The 13564-nt window shown below is 48.8% G+C and overlaps 1 protein-coding gene across 3 annotated transcripts in view; it reads right to left on the bottom strand.

The window, feature by feature from the left end:
• SGK2 (serum/glucocorticoid regulated kinase 2) overlaps window positions 1-13564 on the bottom strand; it is a 459518-nt gene that overhangs the window by 186058 nt on the left and 259896 nt on the right. The window lies entirely within an intron of this gene.

Raw genomic sequence — 13564 nt, 5'->3', positions numbered from 1 at the left:
CACATAGGAGCAGAGCAGCTGTCCCCTTCAGAGCCCAGCAGATGCAAGCTGCCCGCGGACGCTGCCCCTCCTCCTCCTCGACGCGCTGAGAGAGACGCTGTCTTTCATCCTGCCGAGAAATCCAGCTCTGGCGTTTCCAGCCTACTCTTGCGAGTGACTGGGATATCGAGTCCCTGGAAGGAGATACCAGACCTCCAAAATTCTATTTCAGAGGTATGGTGTTGACTAAACCCTTAGAGAGAATTCTTGAAGCAAACCTTGGCAAAACCAACTTAACTAAAACTGCTACTTACTTACTCCCTCCCAAGTATTAGGCTTAGGTCAGGTACACTGGGATAGGCGTAGTTAGAAGCACCAGTTGAGTACGTTAGCTAAATGCATATATAAATGTATATATGTGTTATTCATTTTAAACCATTGTATGGCTAAGAAACCATATCAATGCTTTTACAGTATTATTTCGCAATACTCATTTTACTGTACGCACTTTTTATAATAACAAGTCTTGCAATTGTGGCAATTCATTTCTCTTGCACGAGAAGAAAGACTGTTCAATAAATACTACCTTTTTATTGAAAAACGCCTGTCTCTCTATTCTCTGCACCTTGGTGAAAGTAATCTGCACAAAACTGACTGAGTAAAATAACTGTCTATTGTTTCACACGACTCTAGAGATTGACTCTTCTTCTAAGGAGCAAAGTTGTCATGTTTATGCAGTTGTTGGAAAACTGAATCCCTTCTTGTCTGTACCAGGGAAGCTGATCACTTCCTATTCAGTCAAGAAAGTTTCCAGTGACCTCTGAGCTAGTTGGTAACAAACCCAATTAAGTTTAGCATAGTCAGTGGAGACCTGGAAGATCCACACTTCTACGTCCATACTACTGTTTATGTTATTCCAATGCGCAGGGCCTATTGGGAAAATAGGAACTACACTACATGGCACCCAAATGTTTGGTAAGGCGATAAACTAACGCAAGACAGTTAGAGTAACTCAGTCGTGCATATTTCACACAGACCCCTTTCTCCCGTAAATACTCCAATAGACGTCTGGAGTGGGTGAAAGGTTAAAATCCGCCCGACCTTAGTAGGAAGAGATTCCTATGTAAAGCTCTGGTTTATTCAACGTTGAAGGATACAGTGTTCCAAAATATTGTGCACCTAATCTTTGTCTCCTTGGAGACCTGCTCTGCAAAAACCTTTCTGACAATAAAATGTCAGACTTAGAAAACTGAACCACTGGGGGCGCAGTAAATGCGACTCAGCAGGGTCCCGACGGTACTACTGAACCGGGTGCAATAATCATCCCGGCACATTTAAGAAAATCTATAACGTCAAAACTTATAGAAAATGGACTGACCACACAAGGTGGCACAATCGTCTTCGTGATAGAGGCACACGAATATCGGCAGACAGAGGTATTCTATTCTTGGATAAAATTTCCAGCGGCAAACGCCGCAACACACGAGTTCCACTACTATATAGTAGGGGATCCACCGGAAGAGTACGCTCCTTTCGAGGAGATTGAAATCCCATTAAAATTCCAAGAGCATTTGCTCTGGTTTAAAGGCGCCCTTAAACACAATGATCATATTACCAGACTCGGTCCACTAGGTAGACCAGGAGCAACGTGGCCGGTTCTAGCCAGCTACACACCAAATCCAGACATTGCAAAAATGTCAAAAGAAGAGCTGCTAGTACAGCTAAAAACACTAATTAAAATACAGAGGCAATTAGTCCAATATTTAATGCGGACTGCTACAGTCCAAACAGCTGTTAATGTACCACAGTTGACCCCTCATCAGGGGAACACCAATAAAATCACACCACAGAACATACAATCATGTCTTGGTAAAACGCCCATAAAACGGGAACAAATTCCTTTCTGGTTAGCGCAGAATATTACTCAAATAGAGGCAGTATTTCCGAATACTACCCCTATTGAGAAACATAGGATCCTGACCATCTGCCTTCCAATGGGGGTCGCACCACACGTGGAGGACTGTGACACTTGGGGTACAGTCTTTGCTTCCATTTACACAAAAACACATGGTGTTCCGTCAATGGCGGTAATACCAGAAGTGCTAAAACAGATTCAGAATGAATACGGTCCAGAACCTGCTTTAATTCTTGGTATGAAATTACTGAAAGACTTCAAGCAGGTCTCGGCTATATTACTAGCCAATATAAAAGGAGAAGCAGCATCTGTGGCAATCCGCCAGAAGTTGAAGGAAACAGATCTAACAGATCAACCAATTGAGCTTGCCAGAATCATAGAAAAATGTTATGAAGAATTAGGTAGAGACAGCTTGGGTGGAAAACCAGTAAAGCCCCAACTGCTCGAAAACCCTGAAAAATTATTTATTAAAAATAATTCAAACACTCCTAAAAAGAGCTGGGATGGAAATAAACAATCCACTCCCAAAGAAAAAGTTTTCCAGTCCAGAGGAAGGTCTCCTCGACGGAGGGAAAGAACTCCGACTCGAGAACACCAGTCTCCCCAGAGGGAGCCCTCTGAGAAAAGATATAACCTTAGAAATAGGGATAATTTGAAGAAGCCTGATAGATATCAAAGTATTGATACACGTCCCTCTCGATCTTTTTGGCAGAAATCGGAAAGAAGAGGACGGTCAGACCCAGGAGAGCACACCAAGTCCAAAGACAAGGAACCTGCTCAGAGTAAAAAATCTCAATTTCCGAAAAAGAAGGTAGCCAATATTAGAGTAATCGAACATGCCGAGAATACTGAAGACACAGTTGAAAAACGGGGAGTGGGCACAGACAATGTTAGACAGTGCAGCAGAAATCAGTATAGCCCGCAAGATCCTCATGAGTCATCGGGAGACAGTGGGCACGAATGAATACATTCAGGTTGAAACTGCCGACACCAGAGTTAGCGAGCCCCATAAGATATACGAAATAACATTGCGTATAGAGGGGGATAAGACTAGGAAAATAAGGGGTCTATTTTGGGATAAACTCTCAAAAGGCTATGACATTCTGTTAGCTGAAAAAGATTGGCCACCAGAGTTTGTCAGGGAGTGTCCTCGTGGCGAAGAAATGATTATGCCTGCCTTCTCGAATCACATTCCGATTCACAAAAAATATACTTATGCAAGGAAATGGGCAGTGGCCCAGGCACCGGCATTATATAAAAATCATGTAGGATGGGATGAGGACTCTCCTCCTCACAAAATCCAGTTAAAAAGTCAACCGACTGCACAAAGGCAGTATCCAATTAAGCAAGAAGCTAAAAAACAAGTCAGGGAGATTTTAGATCAACTTGAATATCAGGGGGTGATTGAAACATGCACCTCTCAAATGAACAATCTTTTGTTTCCTGTCTCCAAACCAGACAATTCATATCGTCTAGTTTTGGACTACAGACACCTTAATGCATGTTGCAAAACATTTGCAGTACAAAATTCGCATAGTGCTGCACTAATGAATAACATAGTTAGGAAAAAATATGAAACGACATTCAACATATCAAATGGTTTCTTTTGTCAAAATATTGCACCAGAAAGCAGATACTTGAACGCTTTCTCAGTAATGGGGTCACAGAAAAAATTCTGTAGGCTCCCACAGGGTTTCAAGAACAGCCCAGGACTATTCTCAGCCAGAGTACCAGAGTTACTACAAATATATGATGATGAGGCATTATCTTACGTAGATGATATCTATCTCACAGACGACGACTTGGAGACTCACTTGAAAAGAGTGAATACCATTATACTAAAAGTCTAGAATTGCCCATCTGACTGTATTATTTTTAGGATACGAATTATCAAGTGAAGGAAAAAGCCTAGCGGACAACTTCTTAGAGAAGTGCGCTGTACTCCAAGCTCCAAAAACGCTGAAGAATTTACAATCGATTCTAGGCTTCCTGAATTTCGGTAGAACTTACATTCTAAATTACGCAGAGATGGTTAAACCTCTCTACGAACTAATTAAACCTGATTTCAAACAAATCAATTGGACTCAAAAACACACAGAAATTTTTAGATCACTGCAAACAGATGTAAGCAAAAACAAAATTAGATGGGGGGGCGGAGCTTGCTGGCGTCCATGCAAGACGTGTGAGAGCTGAGCTCCTCGCCTGAGCCCCTTTAATATTCGTCAAAGATATCCTTTTTGGCGCCTCACTGGCCCTAGCAGGGGCAGATTTTGCTTCTACGATCCCCAGAGCTAACGGGGGCACCTTCCCGGATCGAAATCGGTGGTGGCATCGATCAACGGGCCGGCGGAGTTTGGCGTGGCGGACCAGGCCGCAATCCGCGGACTTTCTTTGGAAGCTGCCCGCCCTACGTAACGCTACGTGCGGCGTGAAGTCCCTGTGTGGTCACGGACTTCCGGACTGCCTTCTATCCTGTGGTTGCCCTGGACTGCTTCGCACCGGTGCTTTAATCATTGGACTCTGTCACGCTACGCCTACGAGTGTGTCTACTGTGTCTCATCGGCGGAGGCCTGGGGCGCTCCGGAGAGGCCCGGGACCCGGCGGCGGGAAACTGCATCCTACGAACACCGGTTGGCGGGCGACATCTCCACTCTAGCCTGCTTGAGGACTGGTAGGGCACTGGAGCCGGGACGTATTTCTGGAGTGTGCTGGCGCTTCTCGGCAACCTGCGGTGGGGCCTGTATCGTGGCGAGTGTTTGGGGGTCGAGATCGTCCCCCTGGTCTCGTCTGTACCACGCGGCCCGCGGCCGCCATTTTAGCCTCCATTCTTTGCTACACACCGGACTGCCTGACGGAGTTCGCTTTCCCGGCGCCCTCCCTGCATTGAGCCGCCTCTAGCTCTTTGCCTGAGCAACACACCGGGAGCACCGCCATGGGATAGGGCGACAGAAACCAGCCGAAGCTAACGTTCGAACAACGGAAGCCAAGGGGCGCTGAGGGGGCTCCTCCGGAGACCTCGTCGCAGGCGGCTGATAGCTCGCTCTGCGCGGACATTCGCGAAATGCTCTGTACCATGGAGAAAGGTCTGCAGGAGAGTATGTCCGCGATTGGCACAAAAATTGACGCCTTATCCTTCAGAATGGACCGGATGTCTGAGAGGGTGGACAAACATGCGGAGAGGTTGGATATGGCGGAGCGTAGGCTGACGGAGGCGGAGGAGGCTCAGACGGAGTGGGATAAGGACCGTAAGCAGTTCGGTCGTCTCCTCCAAGTCATACAGGACAAAACGGAGGACTTGGAAGCACGTTCAAGGCGCTCCAACGTCCGCATCACAGGGGTGGCGGAATCCACCAACACTGGCAAGATGGAACTATTCGTTGAGAAGTTGCTTCACACGCTGCTGGGGGAGGACGTCTTCTCCCCCATGTTCATCGTCGAGAGGGCCCATCGCACCCTGGGTCCCAAGCCGCAACCTGGCCTCCCGCCGCGGCCGATCATTGCAAAACTTTTGAATTACAGGGACCGCGATTTGGCTCTACGGCTGGCGAAGGAGAAGGGGGAGCTACAGTTTGAAGGCATGAACATTTCTCTCTATCCTGACTTTACGGCGAGGGTACAGGAGGAACGGAAGCGCTTTGCCCCCTATAAGAAGCAGATGAGAGATATGGGGCTGGACTATGCCATGTTGTACCCGGCGAGACTCCGGATCAACAAACAGGGACACTCGCACTTTTTCACCGACCCAGCGGACCTGAAAAAGTCACTTAAGGAATGGGCCAAGGAACAACGCAACAGCCCGAGGGGTCAGCGTACAGACGAGGAGGAGGCTGCATCCTTGGATGGTCAGGGGTGATCTGTCCTTCGCCCCAGAGCCAGGTTTGGCTAAAACATCGTGAGTGTTTGTGTTGCACTACTGAGCCCGATGTGCCTTTTCTTTGCCTTAACTTTTTGGACTACGCCTGATGTGCCTGGAGTAGTGCCACGGAGCTGGGTTCTGACATTCCCTGCAATACTTCTGTTTTTGGGGGGGTGCTACCTGTAGAACATTGGGACTGGTTATCCACCACTCTGCTTGCTTTACTGCTGGAGCCTGGGTGGGGTGTCGAGAGCAATGGGGGTGGGGCGGGGAGCAACGGCCGTATCTGGTCCTTATCAGGGCGTATCATTGTCTGGCTGGAACCTCTGCCCCTGCGCTTTCGGCTTCCTGGCCCTCTAGGGGGTCTTGGGTTTGTAGTGGGCTGTGTCGGGTGGGTTTGGGGTGGGTAGTTCCATGCTCTGTCTGACCGGGTTGGGGTTGGTCGGCTGTGGGTGGGTGGGTGATTGTTTGCTATGTTCTTGTGCTGTTGCTGATAAGTTGTGTGGGGTTCGGGGTCTGTTGGGAGGGGGGTCTGTTTTTGCCGACTACTGCAATGTGTCTGATGCTTCGTCTGCTCTGCCCTACTTTTTTCTCTGAACTGCTATGTCAACCACTGAGACACTAGGACCAGAGAGCGCCCTGGGCTCTCTGCGATTGCTGTCATGGAACGTGAGAGGGCTTAATGATTTCCGTAAACTAAGGAAGGTCTTAGCATACTTGCAGCGCCACCGGATTGACCTCGCTTTGCTGCAGGAGACGCATCTGCCGCTTTCCAGTCCTATGTTGCAGATGAGGGGTCTTGGTACCGCTTGTGTCGCTGCAGGGTTCACCACGCATGCTAGGGGGGTGATCACCTGGGCTAATCCCAAATCCCAATTGTCGCTGAAACGTTTGGCGGTAGACCCAGAAGGGCGGTATGTGGTTGCACGTTGTGTTGGAAAGGGTCATGATCTCTTGTTAGTGAATGTGTATGGCCCCAACTATGATTCCCCGGATTTCTATTCTTCGCTAGCTGACAGCTGCAGGCAGTTTGTGGGCTCTAGAATGCTGTGGGGGGGGGACTTTAACTTGGTGTTGAACCCTGCTTTGGATAGATCTGCGGGCCCCCCCAGATCCCCGGCTGCTTCGGCGCTGCTGCTATTGTCGGAATGTGTGAAACTTGACTTGCTTGATGTGTGGCGTCATAGACATTCGGGGCGGGGTGGGTTCACCCATTACTCGGCATACCACAACATCCATACACGTATAGATTACTGGTTTGTTTCCCGCTCCCTGCTTGATGCGGTGAAGGGGTGTACGGTGTTGCCGCGCACACTGTCGGACCACTCGCCATTGCTTTTACTGCTGCTTGCTCCTCCTAGGAGGATTCCCCCGTTCACCTGGAGGTTCCCCCCGTATTCCCTCCTAGATGAGGTTTTCAGAGGGGAACTGGCCGAGGACATAGACACCTATTTCGCAACCAATGTGGGTTCGGTGGACAGCGTTCAGGTGCTTTGGGATGCGTTTAAAGTGTACATCAGAGGGATGACTATGGCGAAACACTCTGGGGTGCTCAAGGCTATTAGGCGCCGGCTGCAACTGCTTGAAACACAACTCACTGAACTGGATCGGCAGGCGGTGGACTCGGGTGATGCCTCTGACACAGACACTCTCAAGTCTTTGCTAGAGGAATTCCATGAGGAGGCGGATAGGGAAATTAAACATATGGGCAAATATGCCACAGCGCGGATGTATGGGGAACGGGAGCGGCCTGGTGCTCTTCTGGCTAAACTGATGCGCAACAACAGGCCCCCATTGGTTATTGAGGAATTAGTGACTCCTACTGGGGAAGTGGTGGCTGAGGAGCAGGATATCCTAGCGGAATTTCACTCCTACTATACGGCACTCTACTCCTCGAGGGATGCCCGCCTCGAGGAGGAAATCGACGACTATTTAAGTTACATCCAAATGTCCTTCTTAGCAGACTGGCAGCGAGAGTTCCTTATGGCCCCAATCCAAAAGGAGGAGATAACGGAGGCACTGGGGGGCATGAAGTCTGGTAGTGCTCCTGGAGCGGATGGTCTCACGGTGGCGTTTTACAAGGCCTTTCAGGACAAACTTGTCCCATATCTGATGCTCTTGTTTGATGACATTTGTCAGCAGGGCAGCATGTCGAAATCCATGAGAGAGGCGCTGCTTATCACCATCCCGAAGCCAGGTAAACCCCCTAATCAATGCGGCTCTTACCGACCGCTGTCGCTGATCAATGTGGACGCGAAACTGTATGCCAAGGTACTTGCGACCCGTTTGGCGTTGCTGGTCCCGGACCTTGTGGCCCCGGAGCAGGCTGGGTTTGTCCCCTCACGCAATCTCACTTATAACATCCGCACGGTACTGGGCACGATACAACATGTCAAGCATGAAAATAAAGCTGTAGCCATCTTCTTAGACATGGAGAAGGCCTTTGACTCTGTTGAATGGTCGTTCATGCTGAGGGTCCTCCGTAAGTTTGGACTCGGTGAGCCGTTTCTACAAATGTTGGGAGCCCTATATTATAAGCCCACTGCGAGGCTTAAGATAGGGAACTCGGTCACTGCTCCTATCGAGATTGGAAGGGGCACGCGTCAGGGCTGTCCCCTTTCTCCACTGTTGTACGCCATGGTGGCGGAGCCCCTCGCTTGCGCTATACGAGAGTACCACCGGTTCGAAGGGATAAACTTTCCGACGTACCAAATTGGCATCTCAACATACGCGGATGACACTCTGCTCTATGTCCGGGACCCGGAGACAAACCTCTCTGCGGTGCTGCGGGAAGTGGTGAGATTCGGGGCCCTATCAGGCCTTCGGGTCAACTGGAACAAATCAGTGGCGTTGCCCTTGACGCCGGTGACACTCCCTTTTGACTCGGAGTACCCATTGCAGTGGACCACAGACTCCATCCGCTACCTGGGGATACGCATACATACTGACCCGGAGGTCCTGATTCGTGAGAACTATGGGGTCGCCTACTCCAAACTGGTGGATGATGTCGAAGTGTGGTCCAGACTCCCGCTTTCTCTCATGGGCAGGATAGCGCTCATGAAGATGGTAGTGCTCCCCAGATTTATTTTCCTCTTTACGAATATACCGGTGGTCCTTTCCAAAGCCTTTTTCCGGCAACTTACTCAGACACTCATTCGCCTTGCGTGGGGGGGGAAGCAGCCGCGGGTGCAGTGGCAAACGCTCACCCTTCCGTATGAGCAGGGGGGCCTTGGGGCTCCAGACCTGGAACGGTACTATAGGATTGCTCAGGGTGCGCATCTTCATTCATGGATCCATGGGGATCCTGATATCCCTCATGTGAAACTGGAACAGCTATTTGCAGACCCCATCCCACTCCCGGCAACGGTATGCTATCCGCCTGATCGGAGGGTCGGCAATCTGGACTCTATAGCGGCCACGAACCACGCTTGGCATGCACTGGTTGGCTCCCGAGAGAGTGTGCTGTTGTACTCACCTTTGCTTCGCGTGGAGTGGGCAGCCTGGTTGGCCCCGCTGACGGAGAAAGGCGTCCTGAAGGCGCTACAGGACTTAGGTATTGTTACCGTGGGAGATCTCTTCTCAAATGGTACCCTGAAGACGTTGCAGCAGGTCCTTCGAGCCAGCCCTGGGGCAACGCTGTTACATAGCTTTCAATATCATAGGGTTCGTAGAGCGGCTCTTGCATTGTTGGGCCCGGACCTGGCTGAACCGCAGGAAGTGCCGGAGCTCACGTATATAATCAAGACCCCCTCTTCTCGCAAACTGATCACGGCTCTCAGGACACTGGGTGATAGACACCGGCAGTGCCCCCCCTCCAAGGCCCGGTTGGCCTGGCAAGCTGACCTACAATCTCCTATCTCGGACGATATGTGGCGTTACTGCGCTACCAACACTAGAAAAATCTCGCTCAACAGTCGCCACCGTCTGATACACTTTAAATTCCTACAGCGTGTCTACTACACGCCCGAAAGGCTGCATAGGTATGGGCTGAGGGAATCGGCGGAGTGTGAGCGCTGCCACTTTCACACGGCAGACTTTCTCCACATGGCCTGGACTTGTCCTGCTATTCATAAGTACTGGGTAGAGGTCTTTGCGGACCTCAGCACTATTCTTGGTGAGGAGATTTTGCCCAGCCCAGCGCTCGCATTGCTCGGTTTTTCCAAACCGCTCCCGGTGGCAATGCGGCGGCTTGCGGACATGGCGTTATTGACAGCAAAGCGTCTGGTTGCTCTGTGTTGGATGCGGGGGCCGGTTCCCACTAAGAAGCGTTGGGGGACAGATTTACTCTACTGTTGCACGCAATCAGAGGTGTATAGTGAACTACTACCTCCGAAGAGTCGCCCCAAAAACTTCTGGGGGCTGTTTAGGGCGTTCCAGAGTGCGCAGGAGGATGGTGAGTCGGATCCTGAGGGGGAGGAGCAGGATGTGCTACAGGAGGATGGGGTTGCGGCAGCGGTGGATGAGGAGTGTGGTAGTTGAAGGCCTCAGTGCTGCGAGTGAGAAGTGGGTTGTGCCTGGTCTTCATGGTGTGTTGTGTGGGAGGGTTGCTTGGGGCGGCTGTCCTAGTTGTAGATAGGCGTTACCCCTCTCCTGAGCTTTGTTTCGCCCTCGTGAACATGTGGTAGACATCCATGGCCCTATTGAAGGGTTTATGGTAGTGGTGAATGGTGGGAGCGGGCGGGTGGACACGGGTTTAAGTAGTCTGGCTAGTCTTTGGGGTGGGTGGGCTTGTGTTTGTCTGGGGGTTTTGGTCCCTTTTTACACCTTTTCTTGGTTCCCTTCTGGAGATACCCCATCCCTGGGTCTTCATGCAGTTCTTACTGTGTGTCCACACTGCTCGTACCATCCTGACAAACTAAACTGCACTTAGAACTGACATTGCTGGCGCTGCTGGGTGGCCTTTCCCTTGAGGTGTCGCGACCAATCATCGGCTGCTTCCATGGACTGCTGCTACTGCGCACTTCTTCTGCACCTGCAGTTCTGCCGCCAGGCCTCCGGGCTGTTGGTATTATGGCTGTGTGTTTTACCTTTACCCAGGGATTTGGGAGTGACCTTTTGTTGCCGCCGGCCTCCGGGTTGTAGGCGATGTCGGCTGTGTGAGTAACTTGAAGGTGTAATAAAGTACAAATTTAATAAAAAAAAAAAAAAAAAAATTAGATACACGTGACAACACACGCGATCTTGTAATCCGAGTCATCCCAGGAAGATGCAGATTCACGTACCTGACCTCTACTGAGGGAGAAAACGTACCAATTTCAATTAAATCTCACTTGTACACACAAGCGGAAAAAACATTCAGTCCCACAGAAAAAACTGTGAAAGCAGTAGAAACTGCATTAGCAAATGAACGAGAACTAGCACATGGTAGAAGGATCAATATCCTCACAGTGGAATCCGCCTTCGAGGCGCTAATCAGCCCTGTAAATCTGCCCACAGTGTCACTGGATCCGAAATGGATACAGTGTGTAGATTCTCTTGGAGCGGAAGATGTGAAATACTATTTCGCCCCACAATTCAAAAAACTGAATGATTTAGAATATGAAGAAGAATATCCTCTGCCAATCGAACTTCTGCCTCTCCCACAGTACGCCTGTATAATCTATACAGATAGATTCGTACAGCATTTCAACGTACAGAGCAAATCCTACGATGCAGCCTATGCAATTGTTAAAGGTCGCTGGCTGAGCGGTAAATTCAGACCGAAAATAACAAAAACTGGTTCGGTTCAGAGAGCTGAAATCAGATGTTTAAAGATGGCGCTTGAAAATGCAGAACGTGAATTCCCGACACTAATCGTGTGCGATTCGCATTTTTGCGTCAACTCTTACAATAATAAGTTGCAGAGCTGGATTGAAAATGATTACAAAGACGACAGGTGCCACAATAAAGCATAAATTGCTCTGGAACGAGGTAGCTCTTTTGCAGAAAGAACTACAAAAGACTCACGTGATACACACTTTGAGTCATCAACGTGATGGCGTTCACGTTGCAGGGAATTCATTGGCTAATACAGCCACAGCGGAAGCAACTAAACCGGCTTCCGTAGCCACAAAAAAGCTTTCAGAAAAATACATAGACGGAGAAACTATGCTGGCAGTCAAAACGTCTGTAAAAGGCGACTGTGCAGCATTACCCGTGAACTATCCACTCAATTATGCATACGTAATTGATGCAAACTCCGTTCCTTTTGCTCGAATCCCTGGAGTGGGGGATAGGGTAATTCCAAACACGAACCGGAGAGGTTTCCTCACACAGGAAGCACATATGGGGTTGGGTCTGAGACACCAAACAATCAGGGACTCTCTGAGAGAAATGCAATCAGAGTACTGGTGGCCGGAAATGAGTGAAGGTATTCATGAATTTGCAAAAAATTGTGAAGACTGCAACAGAGATCGCAGTGAAGAACCGGCCAGTGTAGTGTCAGAAGCTCTAATAGAAAGCATTAGGCAATCTATCCGCACTATCAAACAAGAGAAACGCGTCCCATTGTATACCATTAAGGCTAAATCCACTTAAAAAATGTGGCCCCCGGCGCTCGGCTGACGCCATAACAGTTATAAAAGATCTGCGAGTCTTTATCGGCACATACGCAATTTCCATGTTCCATTCTGATCAGGGTCCTGCTTTCAGCTCTAGAGCTTATAAGGGGGCCATGGCCAGCATGGGCGTTGGCTTGCGGTATTCTTGTCCGTCACACCCCGAAGGGAACAGTGTGGTAGAAAGAAAAAACCGGGACATAAAGCAATCTATAACAGCGAAGGTATTAGGTTCAGGTGCTGGGTGGGTCAAACATTTAATAAGTGTCCAGTTAAGCCTAAATAACTTGCCAAGAAATTCTCTAAAAGGTTTCAGCCCATACGAACTATTGTTCAGAACTAGAATGCGAATTCAGGACTTAGATAGTCAGATATCAGTGGTAGAAGATAAGAAAACAGACTGACATCAAAGATCGTTTGGCTGTTTTACAGGACTTGAATCAAACAAGAAAATCCTTAAGCAACATAAAGTTAAAGCAACAGCCAGCTACCACTGACGAGGCACCACCAGCCCCAGCAAGGCCTGTCTGGATTCCAAAGATTGGGGATCTAGTCAGAGAAAAAATAGCGGTGAAGAAGGAATTTGGGCCTTCTTACAGAAAAGCAGTACCTGTCTTAGCCATCAAAGGAACAAGATCAGTAGTACTACCGCCCCTTGCTGGTAAAAAGGAGAACAGAGTTGTATCAATCGACCTGGTAAAACCACAAGCATGTGGCCTATAATCAACAGTAGGCCCAGTGGACTCCCGAGAAACAACAGAATACCCAAACTTGCAACAATCCAAGAGGTTCAAACTGAAAGACTAATCACATTCGATAAGCCTGCAGTGCACAGAGAGGGACTATGCAATAATGCCATGGAACTCGTGCCTCTTGAGACACAGATTGAAACAGTTCGTCAAGAAACACCAGTCTACAATGATGTGGCATCAGAGTGTGCTACCGAAAGACAGATGGAAAGAACAATTCCAACAATTGACAGAACTGCCTCTGGCTATTTCATCAACTTCGATAACTTTTCTGAGGATCAAAGCAACCCAGAAGTGATGCCAGAAACAAAAAAGACTTTTAAAGAAAAAGCAACAGAACTCTTTCAACAAATCAAAGAAGTATATCTGGATGCACCATTGATTGAGCATTGGATTATTTCAGGGGTATTCATACTCCTACTATGCCTAATTTTAGTTTTAATTTTAGGAAAGTTTATTACAATAAAATGGACACAGCAAGTCAGAACATCAACTTAGTCCTCAAACCACACAGATCATCCCACGTGAA

The sequence above is a fragment of the Lissotriton vulgaris genome, chromosome 7 (assembly GCF_964263255.1).
Source record: "Lissotriton vulgaris chromosome 7, aLisVul1.2, whole genome shotgun sequence".
In the NCBI taxonomy this organism is placed as follows: domain Eukaryota; kingdom Metazoa; phylum Chordata; class Amphibia; order Caudata; family Salamandridae; genus Lissotriton; species Lissotriton vulgaris.
This window is presented reverse-complemented; position numbering and strand designations above follow the sequence as displayed.